This window comes from Ochotona princeps, chromosome 24, assembly GCF_030435755.1.
Source record: "Ochotona princeps isolate mOchPri1 chromosome 24, mOchPri1.hap1, whole genome shotgun sequence".
Classification (NCBI taxonomy): domain Eukaryota; kingdom Metazoa; phylum Chordata; class Mammalia; order Lagomorpha; family Ochotonidae; genus Ochotona; species Ochotona princeps.
In genome coordinates this window covers 13692177-13710094 of record NC_080855.1, presented here as the reverse complement: position 1 = coordinate 13710094, position 17918 = coordinate 13692177, and the positions used below count along the sequence as shown (strand labels likewise).

The window sequence follows — 17918 nt, the reverse complement described above, 5'->3', positions numbered from 1 at the left end:
GTAGTTGATTTTATGTTTCTGAGTAATGTCTCTGTTCCTTGTGGCCTCTCACGAGCTCCACCATTGAGATTTACAATGATCACTCCAATACTCCTTTTTCCTGTGATTTTGCCTGCTATTTATTGATTCAATCCACACTTCATTCCTGCGATAACGAGCAGTGTGGCACTGCAGTCAAGGGATTGGGCCCTGGGCTTCGACGTGCCTGGGTTTGAAGGATGTCTCATCCACTTTCTATGTGACTCAATCACCGTTTTGCCTTTCCGGGCCTGAGACACTCATTGTAGAACAATAACCCAACTACCTCTCTCGGCTGTGGTTCCCGAACTGTAGCACATGTTGGAGTTTCTGGGATGGCTGTGCACCTTAGCATGTCTCATGGAGTAGCAGTATCAGAATTTGTATTTCTGCATTTGTATCAGGTTCCGGGGGGACGCTGATGTCGCAGCCTGGATACTTTGTTTTGAAAACCTATGTTCTCGAGGTTGCGGTGAGCGTTAAACAAGCTGACACCTGAAAAGTGTCACGTAGCACTGTGGTAGCATACCCCTCAGTAAGGAGTCAAGCCTGTCAGAGCAGTTGATGATGTTTTTGGCTATCATTTATTGCAGTCAGCAGATCTGGTGAGCTTGTGGCCAGGAGAGTACCAGGTTCTCGTGTTTCTCTGAATGGGTCTGCAAGTTTGGAACTTTGAATTTCCTAGAGCATCGGGCTATGTGTGTATGTGTGAAGTGTAGGTAGATTTATTATTTCAAAGATTTATTTTTATTTGAAATACAAATTTACATGCACACAAACACACACGTGTGCACAGAGAGAGACAGAGACAGAGAGATCTTCAATCCTCCAACTTACTCCCAAGATGGTTGTAATGGCCAGAGCTGGACCACTCCAAAGCCAGGAGCCTGGAGCTTCCTCTGGGTCTTCCATGTGGGTGCAGAGGCCCAAGGACTTGAGCCATTTTTCACTGCTTTTCAAGCACATCATCAGGGAGCTGAATTAGAAGTGGAGCAGCCGGAACTCAAGCCAATGCTCATAGGGGATGCTGGCACCACAGGCAGAAGCTTAACCTACTAAACCATGGCTCTGGCCCCAGAGTGTAGCTCTTTACAATTAGTGTACACCTAAAAAAATGAACTCTTGAATTGGGAAATCATGCTCTTTTGACACCCTGTCTTCCTCTCTTCTCAATCCTGCCTCTACATCCCCGTTTATCAACATTTTAAAATAATTGTCCAAATGCCAGAGGAAAACAAGAGTCAGTGTGAAACACAGGAGCCTCTTATGAAAGAATTGCTGCCGACCCAGAAACAAGAGCTGGGCTAATGAATTTGTGTTTTTCCTAATAAGGTGTGCCCTGCGGCTGGAGCACTGAGAAACCTAAGATTCTGATGGAATAAAACTCAATTGTAGGGCATTTGAAACGTGTATAGGAAAAGGAATTTGGGGAGGATAATTGGCCAAGTTATTCAGATCCCTTTCCAGCGGCCGTCGTGGCTTCTATGACTTCAAACAAAAATCCTACTGTTATAAAATGCTGCCGTGCCGTTTCTGGAAGTTTGAATGCAGCAGTTTTGCAAGTGCTAGTTCAGCTCTCAGAGAAGCATGCTTTAAATGCAGGAAGTTGTCTTCTAGTGCTTTGTGTTCAGGGAGGCATCTCTGCATCCGTGGAGGACGAGGACCCATGGCACTCACCCAGGGCGTGAGGTTGGGGAAGGACACAAGTGTCTCTGCTTAGCCCCTCAGCCCCAGCGGGTGCAACACTCCTCACACTCTCCCAGGAAAGAGTGGAGCCCCACCAATGCCCTTGACTAGGAGCTGGAGCAAGCCTGAAAAAGGCTCTTGTCAAGAAGAAACCAGAGTAGGGCTCTTGGAGTTTCTCCTCTTCCACCTTCATCCCTGTATCCACAGATCCTGTGTAAGTCAGTTCCTGGCACACATGGGGGAGTTAGGAAATACTTCAGTTCTCCGAGACCATGCGTCCTGATAAAAATGGGGAAAACTTGTCTGAAGACAAGCTCATGTAAGAGAGAGAGAGAGAGAGAGACGTGCAGAACTTGATAAAATACCTGGCTTCACACTCACCATGGAGAATGAACACTGGCACATAACATTCGCTTCTGCATTTTCAAGGACATGTAGAAGTCTTGCTCAGACCTCTGCCCACAAAAGGGAAAACCCTGGGCTACATTTGGTATGCGTCCAAATCCACATTGTGTATGTTTTTGTACTTTAAGTATCAATGCATGCAGAGCTTTAGAAAGTTTGTGGAAAATGTACACTATTTAGAAAAATTTCTAAATATTTTATTTTTTGGAGAGAGAAGAAGGAGGAGGAAGAGAAGGAGGAGGAAGAGAGTATGGGAGGGATGGAGGGAGGGAGGGAGAGAGAGAGAAATGTACTCCAGGGTGAATATCTGCAGGAAGCTGTACTGAGGAGGAGGAACTTGGAATTGAACCCAGGCACTCTGATATGGAACATTAGCCTCCCAACTGGCATCTTGATACGTTATTTGTGTTTTCCATGAACTTCTTAAAGTAATCTCGCATGTGCAATCATGTACCCAATGTATATTACTTTTTTGTTTTAATTTGAAAGGTGGGAGTTACAGAGAGAGAGGGAGAACACACACACACACCACACCGCACCGCACCGCACCATCCCCACTTCCCAGCTGCTGCTGTTGCTTCCAAGGTGTGTTAGCAGGGAGATGGATCAGATGGAGCAGCCCCAGGTGTGGCTCACACTGCAGGTCCATCAGGGACACTGTCAGGTATAAACAGTGTTGAAGTTATTCACACCCTACCTGCTGCACAAGGAAAGTAGTGAGGGTTATTTGTTTACCAGATGCTTAGCAAAGTAAGAGTTAGATTCTGTGAAAATGAAGTCTTAAGCATGGTGGGAAGGAAGCCTTCACTCTCCAGCCTTGCGCTTTGATGGGTCTGACTTGGGCTGTAGATGCTTTTGTCCTCTGCCCTGAACCATCCAGACGAGAAGGCATCAAGACCCACAACCTCAGGATATACCAAAGGGGAACAATCCCGTGAAAGACGACACAGAATAGGACATAAATCAATAGTGAGATGGATATGCCGTGTGTGTGTGTGTGTTCATGATCTTACCATGAGTCTGTTTTTGCCCTTTGGGGTTACAGGAGAAAAAAAACTCATGGGGAGGGGAACATTTTCATCCTATTTTGTATGCCTAGTTTTACAAAAGAGACTTGGAAAAGAGCAGTCAGCGTTTTCCAAAGTTCAGAAATAGCTCAGCTGGGTTATGTAAGCTCCTTTGCTCCAGCACGGTTATTAAACATCTGCCCCTCCACCAAGCACAGAGCACATCACGGGCTACTCCCAAAGCTGTGACAGTCTGGACAGTTCTGTCCCGGGCACCTGTCCACCTCGCTAATGCACGGGGCCCGGGGAGGCAGTGTAGTACCACCGGTAGGAGAGTGGGTCCTGGAACCAGGCTGCCTGGGTTTGAATCTCTGCATTTGTCCTAGTGTTTTGTTAAGTCTTTCAACTGCTTCAGGTCTGTTCCCTTAAGTATAACATGGGCATAAGAAAAATACCTGCTTTCTATGTCAATGCCTAGGACATTGGAGGAGCAGTCTACAAATGGATATTATTACTAACACACTTGGGATTTTAACATTGTGAGTGAAACAACTGTATTTACACGCCATGCCCACAATATTACCATTTATACACTTCACAGAAATGTATTAAGGGGCTTTAGTATACTCTAGCCAGAGTTCGGAAATGCCACCAAATGAATGTAGGGCACATAATAGTTGCCTTTTGTCGTTTCTCTGAGGTCTGGGTGCCAGTGGAATACCCCATAGCTGAGGTCCAGCTGCCCAGGTGAGAGGTCTGGAAGGAAGTGAGATGTCCTTACTAGGACTTTAAGCACCAGCAGAAAGAACCAGAGCTGAGCGAGAGCATTTCAGGAAATGTTCACATGGACCCAGGTCTTGCTCAGCTCTGGCTCTTTCTGCTGGTGCTTAAAGTCCTAGCCATGAGTGCCTAGACTCTCAGTTGAAACAAGGACACCCAGAAGTTCAGCTCCCATTTTAAGACTGTGGACACAAGATGCAAAACATGATGATTTCTGCTGTCAGTTCACATGTATTTGTGTGCGTACCTGCAAGTATAGACCTGCACGCATATGTGTGTGCACATGTGGGTATATCAGGTGTGTGTGTTGTCTCTTCTACACTGGAGGAGACGCACTAAGTAGGAGGCCGAAGGAGGAGAAGGTGGATGCTCCTCAGCCTCAGCCCTCTTGCCACAGGAGTCCTGCTGCCTGAAGAGCAGCATGGCCAGTGGGCAAAGGGTTGTGTGACATCAAGGAAGCTCATAGGATGACAAGTATGGCAGGCCTAGCTGTGAATTTACCACATTCTTAACAAATGCAAATGATCAATCCCTCTGAACCCAGGGGTTTTTATTAAGAGAGAGAGAGAGAGAGAGAGAGAGAGAGAGAGAGAGAGAGAAAGTAGTGAGCAAGCAAGAGGTTACTGCAACAGAATAAAATGAAAGTGTTATTAAAACACTTAGCATGGTGCCTGACGCATAAGTGGGCATTTCACAAATAACTGTCAAGTCATTACCATCATCTTGGTATTATTTTTATCATCATCAGTCTATGTTTTAATTGTCTGACAGACTTTATTGCCCCCAATTATCACAAATATGCATTTTGCTACTTAATTTACAATGAGGTGGTTATCCACAAACAGGAAGCTAATTTTTATCACTTACTTCTTTTCATCTGTTTCCTTGAGTTTTTTCCATTTTCCTTCCAAACTGTCACATGCCACTCTTGAGGCAATGAAGTGCTTTTAAACACCACAGCCAAATCCCCACTCTAATTTATACTTATTAGACTGTGATCAGCACACAAGAGAAGGGAAGGAAAAATGGGCAAGTGTTTCAATATTATCATTTAACAATTGAGTTATAATGACCGTGCTCCCATCTGGGTGAGGAGTTAGGACACAGAGAAGTTGCTGACTTGGAAGTTGGATAGAAGTGTTCAAGTAGATCTATAGCATGGACGAAAGGAAAAGAACATGAGTTAGTATTGAAGGAAAGTTACTTGACCTTAATTGATGATACCTGGCTGGATCACTTAACGTGTTTCCCATTAACTTCCTGATTTATGAAGTCAGGCAACAACATTGTAAATTATTGGCATGACAGGAAGGGAAATGGAAAGAAGATATATAAGTGAGAAAGAGTTTATTTCATGTCCAAGTTACATTAAAACTTTTTTTTTCTCAATCTCCAATTTTCAAGTAGCCATAGGAAAATTCCTGGTTTAATGACTGCACTGAATCTGGGTGAAATGTTTCGTGTTTGATAATCTAAATTATCGCTGTTGGTTTCTTTTTTTTAATGTCAATAAAGTGGCTGGCTCAGTTAATTCTCTGAGCTTGACTGGAGTTAAAACTTCCCTGGGTGACTGTGACAATTCTTTGTAGGATCACCATATGCTCAGCAGACATTTCTTCCTGTGCCATTAGACACCCTGGAGACAGAGCCCTCCTTTGGGCCTGAGCTGTCATTCTAGATGGGACCTTGAACTCAATGCTGGGAGGAAAGCCTGAGCTTCCATTTAGGGAGATAGTCCCTGGAGATGAGCCACATTGAGAACAGGCAGCACATTCCAGGAGGCCATGCCTTTGTGGGCTTTGGGCTTACCCAGGGCTGTGCCCAGAGCTCTTGCCCTAAGTGAGTTGTTTCTTCCCCAGAGCTTCTGCTTCCTTGATTGTAAACAGAAAATTCCAAACATGCAAGTCTGGGGTGACGTTCATCGTGCAACATGAAATGCATGTGATTTATTTGGCCAAACATCTGAGATTTAGTTGGCTCCCCCCAGTGTAACTTCTCCCCTTCCCCTGGGCCAGCCACACAGCCCAATCTGGGCTTTCCACGTGTCCTGATGGACCTGTGCAAGGTGGGCTGAGTCCCCTGAGTGTTCAGCCCGAAAGCTAAGTCAACAGCCTCTCCACACTATCTCTGTTGTTGCCGACTCTCCTGGAACACAGCCCTCCCTCTCTTGGCTGCAAGTCAACTGTTCCGTATGCCAGCTCTGCAAGCAAGTCAATCATTTCCAATTGGCATCCAATGAATAGCTCGACAAATGGTTCAGACCCAGTGCTGGCAACTTGGAAGTACATGAGTTGGCTGTGCCTTTACTTTGAGGGAAAGGTGGTTTAGGTTGTTTTGAGGTCACACATAAAGCACAAATATTGTTCGAATTTGCCTTAGGTTGGATGCAAGTCTTTGGATTTTGGAAGCAACATGCCTAGAAAAATATGCATTGATCTGTTTCTTCCCGGGTTGAATAATAGAGAAGTTTTCATTTTGAAATGTGGTAATTTGGTAATACGTACTAATTATTTTCTACAATTCTCTTCTGTGAAAAGATAAATCAAATGAAAGCACCATGTTCATTACTCCAGTGCCTGCTAACAGAATGTTTATAGATCCTTTAAATTTTCCCATTTTTAATTCACGTTTTATTTGAAAGGCGGAAAGAGAAACAGATGCAGGCAGATCTTTCCTCTACTGGTTTACTCCATAAATGCCTGCAATAACCAGATAAGCCAAGACAGCGTCAAGATCTAGGAGCTCAGTCTATGTTTTCCATGTTTGTGGAAGGGACCCACATACCTGAGTCATCACTGCTGCCTCCCAGGGTATGCATTAAGAAGAAGCTGGGTTGGAAGCAGAGCCAGTACTTGAAGCAGGCACTCTGATATGGGAGGCAGTATGCCAAGTGGTATCAACTGCTGTGCTGTCAACTGCCCTTGTGTGGGTCTTTTAAAAAATATTTATTTTTATTGCAAAGTCAGATATACAGAGAGGAGGAGAGACAGAGAGGAAGATCTTCTGTCTCATGAATTACTTCAATGACTGGAACTGTGCTGAGCCAAAGCCAGGAGCTAGGAGCCTCTTCTGGGTCTCCCATGCAGGTGCAGGGTCCCAAGACCTTGGGCCATCATTGACTGCTTTTCCAGGCCACAAGCAGGGAGCTGGATGGGAAGTGGAGGTGCCGGGATTAGAACCAGTGCCCATATGGGAGCCCAGCATGAGGACTTCAGCTGCTAGGCTACTGTGCTGGTCCCCCTTTTGTGGATCTTAATATGTAAGCTCAGGAATCAGCTTTGGAGACCATGACTTAAATAGGGGGGAGAGAAGATGGTAACTTGGAATAGAATGATGACCGAGTTCAGAGAGAAGTGGTGGACTTCATATTACAAAATTAACAAGACTATGATGGATTAACATAAGGCAATAAAGAACATGTACTAATAATTGATTTTTCAATTGTGTAAGTGAATAGATTGGTTGTGGCTTTTACTAAACAAAAGAAACTGGGCAAGAAGTGTTTGGGGGTAGGCAGTCAGGAACAACGCCTAAGATGTGTTAATTGGACACAATTTTGAGGTAGCCACGTGGAAATCTGAGCTAGACCATTGAAAAGCTCAGACTGAAAATAGCATACACAGGGTTGGGGCTTGCTGAGGGAACCTGGGGAAGAATGAAAGCTAAGAAGGGATCTAGGTTCAAATCATGAGGGATTTCAGCACTAGTTGTTAAATAACCCTAGTGGGAAGGAAGATGTTGGAGAGAAAGGAGTTGGGTTGTTAATCTTGCTGCTTTTCCCTACATGGGGACTCTTGTCCCAATTATGTTCTGTTGTGGCACTCGGTGGGTGTCCTGTCTAATGTCTGTGATGTGCTAGGCATTGTGATAGGTTCCAGGAGGCTCCCCAAAATGTGTAAGCTACAGACATTGCTTGTCAATGAGTTGAGTATACAAATAAAATGAATAAGCATGCCAGCGTGTTAAACCCAAACACAGAGACAGGAAACTTTATTGCATGATAAACTTCCAGACAAGTCATCCCAGTGGTGACTCCTTGGAGTGTGGGAAGTTCACACCACAAGCTGGGCTTCGTTTATGGCACTACACTTAAGGTGTGGACATGGGGTGATGAGGATGTGCTAGGTCAGGCAGAGAGAACAAATAACAATGCCTGCTTTTGTCTAGTTCTGAATATAATTTGTAAAATATCTTATGCACGATATAGTAAAGTTATGAGACAGAGAGAGAATATAGGCATGTGGCAGAATATGTGTGTTTGAGGGAGGAGGTTTGCTCAGGACGGGTTCACTTAAAATCTGCTTCTGGTTTGTGTTCTTGGAAGAACGTGTACTTCTTTATCTGCTGTCATTTCCTCAAGGTTGGAGTTAGAGAGCCCAGAGACCTCTCCACCTGTTCTTGGTTGCATGTTGATGCTGCCTCTCGGCAGGTGTAACAGCCACTAGCCAGGCTCCTGGTGACGCAACCTGGCAAGGGTCCCAGGGAGAGAGGTGTCGCTGTCCAGCTTGGTGGTGCTAGCTGGATTCTGCGTGGGTGAGGGAGGCCAGCCACATTGTTATATATGCCCCAAAGTTGGGTGAATGAGCTGGCAGATCTGCTGATGTCTAGAGTACCGTTGTCCAAATCCTTACAGACAGTTTCCTGAGGATTTGCTTCACTTGGTTAAGTCCTGGCCAAATACAAGAGACAAACACATTCCACCCTATTTTCTCACATAATGGAGAATAGCTCTCTTGAGACACACACTCACTTCCTTTACATCCCCATTGCTATTAATAAAGGAAAGGTTTGAAAACTTAATTACTGCATCATTATGTGTAGATGCTTGAGAAACTTTAACTATCATAAGTTACCTTATATAAGCATATATGTGGCTTAATGGGAAGGTAAAAGAACTGTAATCATAAAATTTTAAAAATGCCAGGTATGTATATGCACTTGCTGTCTACCATTTAGTGTATATCAGGATGCCTTTCGTGCAGGTAATTATCAACTGCATTCAGAGTGATGTGATTGAACTGGTTCTCATGACCGAATTGCCAGAAGTAGCGTGGAATTCAGGTGTAGGGTGATCAGGGTCCTGGCTATTTCCCCAGGAGCTCTTGCCTCTTGTCTGGGAACGTGGCATCTGCTGTCTAACTGGCTTCCTCTTAACCTCAATCTTCTGATGATCACACCTGGGATAACTACTTGTACACAGGCAGATGAGGTCATGGGCTTATCTTTGGCCAAGAACTGTCATTTTGAACATTTTGTGCACTGACTAGCTTGTTCATGGTCTCCTACCCAATCACGGAGAAGGCAGAGAGGATAAGGTATAGCCAAACCATACCTACTCCTTCAGCTAGGGGTGCGGTCAACTTCTCCCAAAGCCTGTGGATTCTCCTGGAAGGCCTGGAGTCTCAACAGAACACGAGTCCCATGCAGTGGGAAGAAGAGATAAATGAATGCTGGACGAAGCACCGAGAGGTCAATGACAAATCGTGTCCCACGTTACAGATGAGAGAAGTGAACTGAAGTCTGGGAAATGGCATAACTTCACAAAAGCTGTACAGCTACTATCTAACAGAGCAGAATTGAAATCTGGTTTGGTTTGGTTTAAGGTCCCTTACACTGCTTTCAAAGTCAATAAATTGACTTTCTTAGCATCATGCGCTGGCATCTCTGAACAATACCAGTGGCAAAACACTCCTCCCCACAGGAAGGGCCACTGGCACTAACCACATACACCCAGTATGTCCTTGGGCACAGCCAGCAGGTGGTGCTGAGTGTGGACTGGATGATTCAGTGATCCTCCACCTGCGTATTTTTAACTCACAGAGTATCCTTTTTTTTTTTTTTTTGCCATTTTTATAAGTTAAATCCCCATGAATGAAAATGATAATTGAAATTCTTAGCTGAATCTCAAAAAATATATATATGAAAAAGAGAACCCAACTGCGTGGCTGCCACCTTCAGACTGAGGAGCTTACCCGACATGTCTTGGGCTCCAAGCAGGTCACCCCTTTCATTTATATTCCTTATTGGTGGCTTGTTTTAAGCATTTTAATAACAGAATATCTTGTGTTTGTTTTGTGACATTTGCTGTAGCTGTCATTGTTTATAATCATGACCTGTCCAGCAAGAACTTGATGAGCTTTTAGGCTAACGTATGTTGATGGTGAAAGGAAGCTTTGATTTATTCAGAGGGCCGTACCTGGGTTGGCACCACTGCATCTGTGGACCACTTACATCTCTTTGATCCTATGTGCTTGAGCATTCCTGGCCAAACATTCCCACTGACAGCTGCTGGTGAGGGCACATGAAAACCTGCTTCTCTGTGATGTTCTGTAAGTAGAGGCTCCTCAATATTGGAGAGGTGGCCCTAATACTTTAGCCACATCTTCTCAAAATAAAAAACAGAACTGGCTTTTGTGGTTCTAGCTGGGACATAGTCATCTTGCACTAAGTGGTGACTTTGTGGTGCTATAGGTTGTGTACCCTTGTCCTTGCAAGACCCACAGAGAATTTCTATTGCCTTGTCTGGTGTGGCTTGTCTAAGGCAAGAATTTATTGGATTATCCAAGGAGAGTTCCCACTCAAGAGATTATAGTCATTTGTAGATTGAATACAATTTTTTCCAGGGAAAACATTTTCTCTAGTGGGTGTCAGATTTTCTACAGTATCATGAAATTTGTCAAATGAGTGGCAAATGGTGGAGTCTGGTGAAACTCATACAGTTTTTAAAGGATTGGTACTAAAAATGTCAACTTTATCATTTAACCTAGTAAAGCGTGTAGTTATAATATGATTTTTCTCCATCATAGCACAAGAGTTTTCAATATTTGGATAAAAATAACTTCAGGACTTATAAATTATAACTGCTAGAGATTTAATAGTTTGATAGGTCTGGCAGTCTGTTTTCCTTCATTAAATTTTATCTTTTGACTACTTCTGATCAAGCTGGAGTCCTAAGGGCTAGATATATTCTGCTGATTGAAAAATCAAAAATGGATGAGAATATTAGAAATGGTTAAAATATTTTGAAAGATTTATTTATTATTTGAAAGAATCACATAGAGAGAAGGGCGGAGCATGAGAGCTTTCATCATATCTACTGATTCACTCCCTAAGTTGTTTCAAAGGCCAGGACAAAGTGGGAGCCAAGAACTTCTGGGTTTCCCACATACGTATGGGGGCCCAAGGACTCAGTCCACCATTGCTGCTTTCCCCAGGCCATTAGCAGGAAGCTGGGTCAGAAGTGAAGCATCCAGGACTTGAACTAGTGTCCATATGGGATGCCAGCATCACAGGCGGCAACTTAACCCAGCGTTGCCACCATGCTGGCCCCAAAGTGATGATTTTAATATGATATATATATCAGGCAGAAAGAAGATAGGAAGTGAACTCAGTGACTTCATTTATGTCATGATTCACTACCCTGAGAGTTCCAGGCTACAACTTAAGGAAAGGCAGAGTGGAAGAGGCAGAGATGAGCCCAGAGACACAGGGCAGCAAACCTGGGAAATGTGGTCTGCACAAATGGAAAATGCTGGAGATGTGACAAAGAGTCTACTGGAGTCTAGAATCTCATTGAGACTTTGAGTCCTGATCAGCTTATATCGGGATAAGACTACCTTGGGCTGAGAAAGAAGCACCTTCAAGACAAGAAGTGGATGTGGCTGCTGCTCTCCTGGGCCTGAGAATGATCTCTCTTCCCATCAGCTACACTGGACCACTTCCGTATTTAAAAACTTTGGGCGGAGTATATAGATGGCTGCCATCTCAGTATTGCAAAGAGTTGGCTCCAGTCTGAGAACTATCCTGATCCTGTTTAAACAACTCTCAGAAGCACTTGAGAACATCAGATGCTTCAAGTCACCTATAATCATGGCAGAACAGAGATCAGTTATGAGAACACAATAAAGATCAGTATTTGACAGGTTAAAATTTGTAGGTTTTTTTTCTAGTTACCAGGCATGCAGGGAAATATACCTCATTAAGGAAAGATTGATCATGCCACAACCCATCCAGACTGACGTTAGAATTGGCAGATGGTGATATTATTATAGAAGTAACTACAGCCCTCTATTCCATGAGTTCAAAAAGTTTAGTAGAAACCCAGAAAAGAAATACTGAAGTTTATATCAAACTTCCAGAAAAAAAACTACAGTATGTGAAAAGATAACTAAACTTATGGGATTAATAGAAATTTAACATTGGAGAAAAAAATTAGTGAAATTAATGACAAGGCAATTGAAATGACTGATAATGAGACTCAGATAAAAACAGTTTAAAAATGAATTTAGCATGAGCTAGGGTCTCTTTGTGTACATTAACATGCATATACTTTTTAAATTTCTCTTAACTTCTTTATTTTTCATGATATAGTTCCTTAGGCTCAGGGATTCCCCCCCCCCCCCACTGTTTTCTCTCCTATATTGAAACAATAGTTTAGTTCCTCAACAATTGGTCACAAGTCCATCATTCTGCTATTTAAGTGTATCCTGACACTGTCAGAATAGAGAATGGTATAAAGTCCAGCATTCTAGTGTCAAGATATATTTAACAGTTTCATTGGGAGTCCAGCTTTTATTCAGAAATAGAGATGCATGCTGCAGTGTGTCTCCACTTCATGGTATATTGCTTCTATTATTCAGATCCTCTAGATAAACATAGTATATACATGCATACATACATACATATATGTATGTATATTAAACTTGTATTTTGCATGAAGTATGCCTTATATCAGATAAAAAATAAGATATTTGTCCTTTTTAAGGGTCTTAATATATGTGTAGCTGGAGTTCCTCAAACAGAAGGGACAGGAATTATATCTGAAAAACTAGTAGAAAAATTTCCAAATTTGGTGAATATTAAAGGCCTGTGGTTAAAGAGTTCAATGGATTCTGATAATGAGAAATATAAAAGAATATCATAACTATATTGCTTAAAAATCTGTGTTAAGGATATAGCAACTTAAAAGATATGTTAGAGTTAAAAGCTGACAGGGCAGAAAAGACATATTGTGTACAGGACAAAGAAAAGAGTGATAGCAGATTCATCATCAGAAGTAACATACTTTACAGGAGAATGGAAAAGCATCTTTGAAGTACAGAAAGAATAAGATTGTCAGTATAGAATTCTTTGCACAGTGAAAATATCTTTCCAGAGTGAAAGCGAAATAAAGACTTTTGAAACATAAAGTGAAAGAATTCATCAACAGCAGCATCACACTGTAAGAAATAAGAAGTCGTTCAAGAAGAAGTAAAATTTTATTAACCAACTATATGGATTAACACAAAAGATGAAGACATCAAAAATAAAAACTACATGGCTGAATATATAAGTTTTTTTTAAAACTATTGAATCGCTTCCAAAGATAAATGAATTTTTAGAGCAAAAAGATTAGGAATGTAGCATAAGGTAGCTTGTTGAAAGTTAAATGTACGGCAATGGTGGTGCAACTGCAGGGAGCAAAGAAATCAAAATACACCATTTAACATGGGACAATATCTCTTGAAGACCATTGTGATGATGATTATTATTTAAAACCTATACTATAAACCCTAAAGAAACTGGTAAAATTTAAATAAATAGGTATATGAGTAATTCCACAAAATAAAATGGAAGTATGAAAAAAATTATCAGCTGATCCAAAAATAAACAGATAAAGAAGAAAAACCCCAAGAACAGAGAACAAACACATAGCAAGATGATAGATTTATATTCAATTTTCATATTTTTTATTTTTATTTTTCATGATACAGTTTCATAGACTCAGGAGTTTTTCCTCACACCCTCCCTTATTTCCCTTTTCCTCCCGCTAATTTCCTTTCTATTATTACAATAGTATAGTCCTTCAGAGTCACATGTCCATCATTCTGCTCTTGAAGTGTGTCGTGACATTGTAGAGACAGACAATGATAGAAGGTCCAGCATCCTACTGCCAAGAGAGATGTAACAGTTGCATTGGGAGTCCCTCTTTTATTCAGGAGTAGAGATGCATGCTACAATGTATCTTTCTTCTTGGTATCACAGTCTCTCTTATACATGATAAATATACTTGTACACATGTCTAATTATGTATCTACTGATCTTGTATTTTGCATCAAGTTTGCTTTATCTTTAATCACATTAAATGTGAATGGTGCCAGCACCTGAGTTAAAAGGAAAAGATCATAGCACTTAATTGACAAGCGAGACCCAACTGTCGGCTTCCTATAGGAACTCACTTTGAATATAATGTATAGTCAGATAGAAATTGAAATATGGACAAAGAAACACACACTTCTTGTGCTAGCACCCTGGGCTGGCTACCTTAACTACAGAGAAGTACACTTCAGGTCACGGAGTGTTTTCATGCCTAAAGAGTTCTAATTCCCAGTAATAAGTGACTCGATTCATCCATAAGACATTGCCGGTCTAAGCATAAGTGTAGCAGCACAGCCTCAAAATGATGACATGCAGATTGATAGAACAGCAAGGTTTTGCTGAAAAATGAATAATTGTGGGAAGGTACGTCAACGTTCTTACCTCAATAACCAATGGATCCAACAGATAAAAATGAGAATGGATATAAACAATCTCAAAGAAATCACAAATAAGTTGACCACACACACACACACACACACACACACACACACACACACACACACACACTCTACTCAAAGCAATAGCAGAGGAACACACATTTTCTATAAAGCATACAAATTATATGAATCTAACAGCTCCTAAAATAAGTTTGAAATCATTTACAAGTAGTATGTCTATGAATACAATAATGACAGCTATAATTCAGTAGCAAAAACTTACAGAGCATATTCACATGTTTATAAACTATTTTTTAAAGCTTTTAAGTAACCCATGAGTCAAAGAATAATTGGTAAGAAGACCCCTTTTCCAAGGTATCCCTCACTAGAAATGAGTGCATCGCAGGCAAGCGTGATTCTTGTCCTCATGAAGGTTTTCTATTTGATAGTGGGAGTAGTACCTCAAACCACAATTTGGGACATTGAACTAAAATCCAAGCATGAGCTTCTGTATAGCTGTCATCTTTAAGTTTTTTTTTGTTATTGTTGTTGTTGTTTTTCTGGCTGTCAGCCTGAAAATGCTATAGATAATGTTGTGTATAATAATTATGATAGCCAAGAAGAAATAAATGATAGAAACCAGTTAGAACAGTAATTCGGTTTCTTTTTTTTGTTGCTGTTTGTTTGTTTTGGCATAAAGAGGCTTTGGTGTATTTGTGTGACATCATTACAATCCCTAGGAAGTTAAACAGCAACTTCAACTTTTCTCTCATTCAAGAAGATACTAGAATGCATGTGACTGATGACAATGACTCTGGTCTAAAATATTTTAAAACAAATAATTTGAAAAATTCAGCTCATTCAAAAAACATATCAAGAATTTTTAAAAATATTATTTTTATTGGAAAGGCAGATTTACAGAGGGAAAGATAGACAGAGAGAAACACCTACAGCTGCTGGTTGACTTCCCAAATGACCACAATGGCCAGAGCTGAGCTGATCTGAATCCAGGAGCCAGGAGCTTCCTCGGGGTCTACCATGTACAGAACCTTATAATTACAAGTTTATGTGATACACTGTGTTCCAGATGGGGAATCTGAGCCCTCAAACACTCAGAGTTAATTTTTTCCAGATTAGTGACAAATATATAAGAGAAAAAAATTGGTTTCACCTGAAACTAGATGTGTTATTCCCACTACACCAGCCTTTTGCCCCCTAGGCTCTCGATCGTTAATAATGGTGGTGCTAGATTACAGGACAGTGATGAGGACAAGTTCCAGGGACCTTATCTATCCATTTTATTTTTGTTCACAAGTACATGGCATAATATGGACACTGAATAAATTTGTATTGAATGGGTGTTTGATGATGATTCCTAATAATGCTCTGATTTGGACCTAGGTGAAAGTCTCCCACTTGGGTATCAGTGACCCAGGTGCTGGCGCCATAACCTGCTACCTCCCAAAGGCTGCATTGGCGAGAAGCTGGAATTGGGAGCTGGGACTGGAATTCAAACACATTTAAGCTTCTAATAGATATAAGAAGAAAATGCTATCAGAGTAATAAAAATGAAAACCACATTGAGGTTCCACTTAACTCCAGTGAGATTAGCCTGCATTCAGGACTGTACTAACAACACCTGCTGGCGTGGGGAGTACAACAACCACTATGGAAGTCAGTATGGAGAGTGCTAAGAGAATGGAAAATCGACCTGCCATATGATCCAGCTATCCCGCTCTTGGGAATATATCCAAAATAAATGAAATATGCATATGAGAAAGGGAGCTGTAATCTTATATTTACAGAAGCAAAAAAAAAAATAATAATAACAAAGACATGGAAACAACTCAGATGCCCTTCCAAAGAGGAGTGAATAAAGAAACTGGTACATTGAATGCATGGAATTCTACTCAGCTATTAAAAAGGATGAAATCATACCATTTGGAACCAAGTGGTCTCAACTAGAAATCATTGTGCTGACTGAGATAAGTCAATCATAAAAGGACAAATCTCATATGTTCTCTCTGATATAAGGCAACCTTAATGCAAATACAAGATCAATGGCCCTTTTAATACTGTTTGTGCTACATTTCACGGGTTTTGATGTTTTTATTTTATTTTCATTCATTCAAAAATTTTTTTCTTATTAATTTCCTTACTGACTCATAGGTCACACAGGAGCATCTTTTCAAAAAGGTTTTCTTCTTTGTTTCTTGAGTGATACGTTGGTCGTTCAATAGCATGTAATTTAACTTCATGGCACAAATTTTCTATTTTTCTTGTTGATTTTGTTTTAGGCTTTTCATTTAAGGGGATATATAGTAACTGTGTAATAGAGATGCTCATATACAATGCAGTACCAATCTCTACTTCCAAATCAAAGATGGACTCCCAATGAAACAGTTGAATACAACTTGACAAAAGGATGCTCGACTCCCTGCCATTGTCCATACCTAAAATGTCAGGATACACTTAAATAGCCAAATGATGGACTTATGACTGTTTATGAAGGACTATACTATTGTAATGATATAGGGAAAATCAGTGGGGGAAGAGGGAGTTGGGTAGGAGGAAAAGGGAAATCTCCGAGCCTATGGAACTGTGTCATCAAATAATACAGTAATTTTTTTAGACTTTAGCAGCAGATCCTATCATTATCTGACTTCTAAGGGGAAGAGGAAGCTCCAGGTGTGCTTTTGTGGGCCCTATGATGCCTTCCAATTCCAGAAATCCCATACAAGAGCCTTTTACCGTGGGCAAGAGATATTTGCTTGTCTGTAGATGAATTTGTCATGAAGGCATGATTGATTGAAATTAATTTTATGAACTACAAAACCTTTCCAGAAATGTTAATACTCTGCCTATCAGCATCAGTTATTTTTATTGTCATTAACATAGAACTCTGTTTGGCACTGACAGGAATAAGCCAGGCAGGGAGCGAAGGGCAGAGATGGGACACACTTGGGAGGATTTTTATGAGAGTAGTGGAAAACTCAATTGCAGAGTCATCAACTCCCTTTCAATTTGTTCTGGAATGAATCCTTTGAGACTGTGTGAGTCTCTGATGAGGGACAATAAATATTAACTGGAGACCAAAAAACTGAACAAAAAACATCAGTAAGGAAATCTCAGAAATTCCATTAGGCAGAAGGAAAGGGAATGGGTAGGAAGAAAGAGGGATGGCAAGATTTCGATTAGATCCTCAGGGCAAGGCACTCCAAAACTGGGTTAGTCTGCCTTGGATTGTAGTGTTACATTTACCTAGACTGTAAAGGATGCTGGACCAAGGGTGTATGTTTTCCATTTGGTGTATGAGATGGGATGCAGTGGGGAGCCACCATGCTCATGAATCATTCACCTGAGTCTAACTTATGTTGGTGGACATTTGGCCTTGCGGTTGGGATGCCAATGGGGATGCCCACATCCCACATCACAGTGCCTGGGTTCAATTCCCAGCTCCAGTTCCCTACTTCACCGTCCTGTGAATGTTGATCCTAGCTGCTGACTC

The 17918-nt window shown here is 41.3% G+C and overlaps 1 protein-coding gene across 5 annotated transcripts in view; it reads left to right on the top strand.

Moving 5' to 3' along the window:
- The window catches only part of GRIN2A (glutamate ionotropic receptor NMDA type subunit 2A), a 359010-nt gene that overhangs the window by 215095 nt on the left and 125997 nt on the right, over nucleotides 1-17918 (top strand). The window lies entirely within an intron of this gene.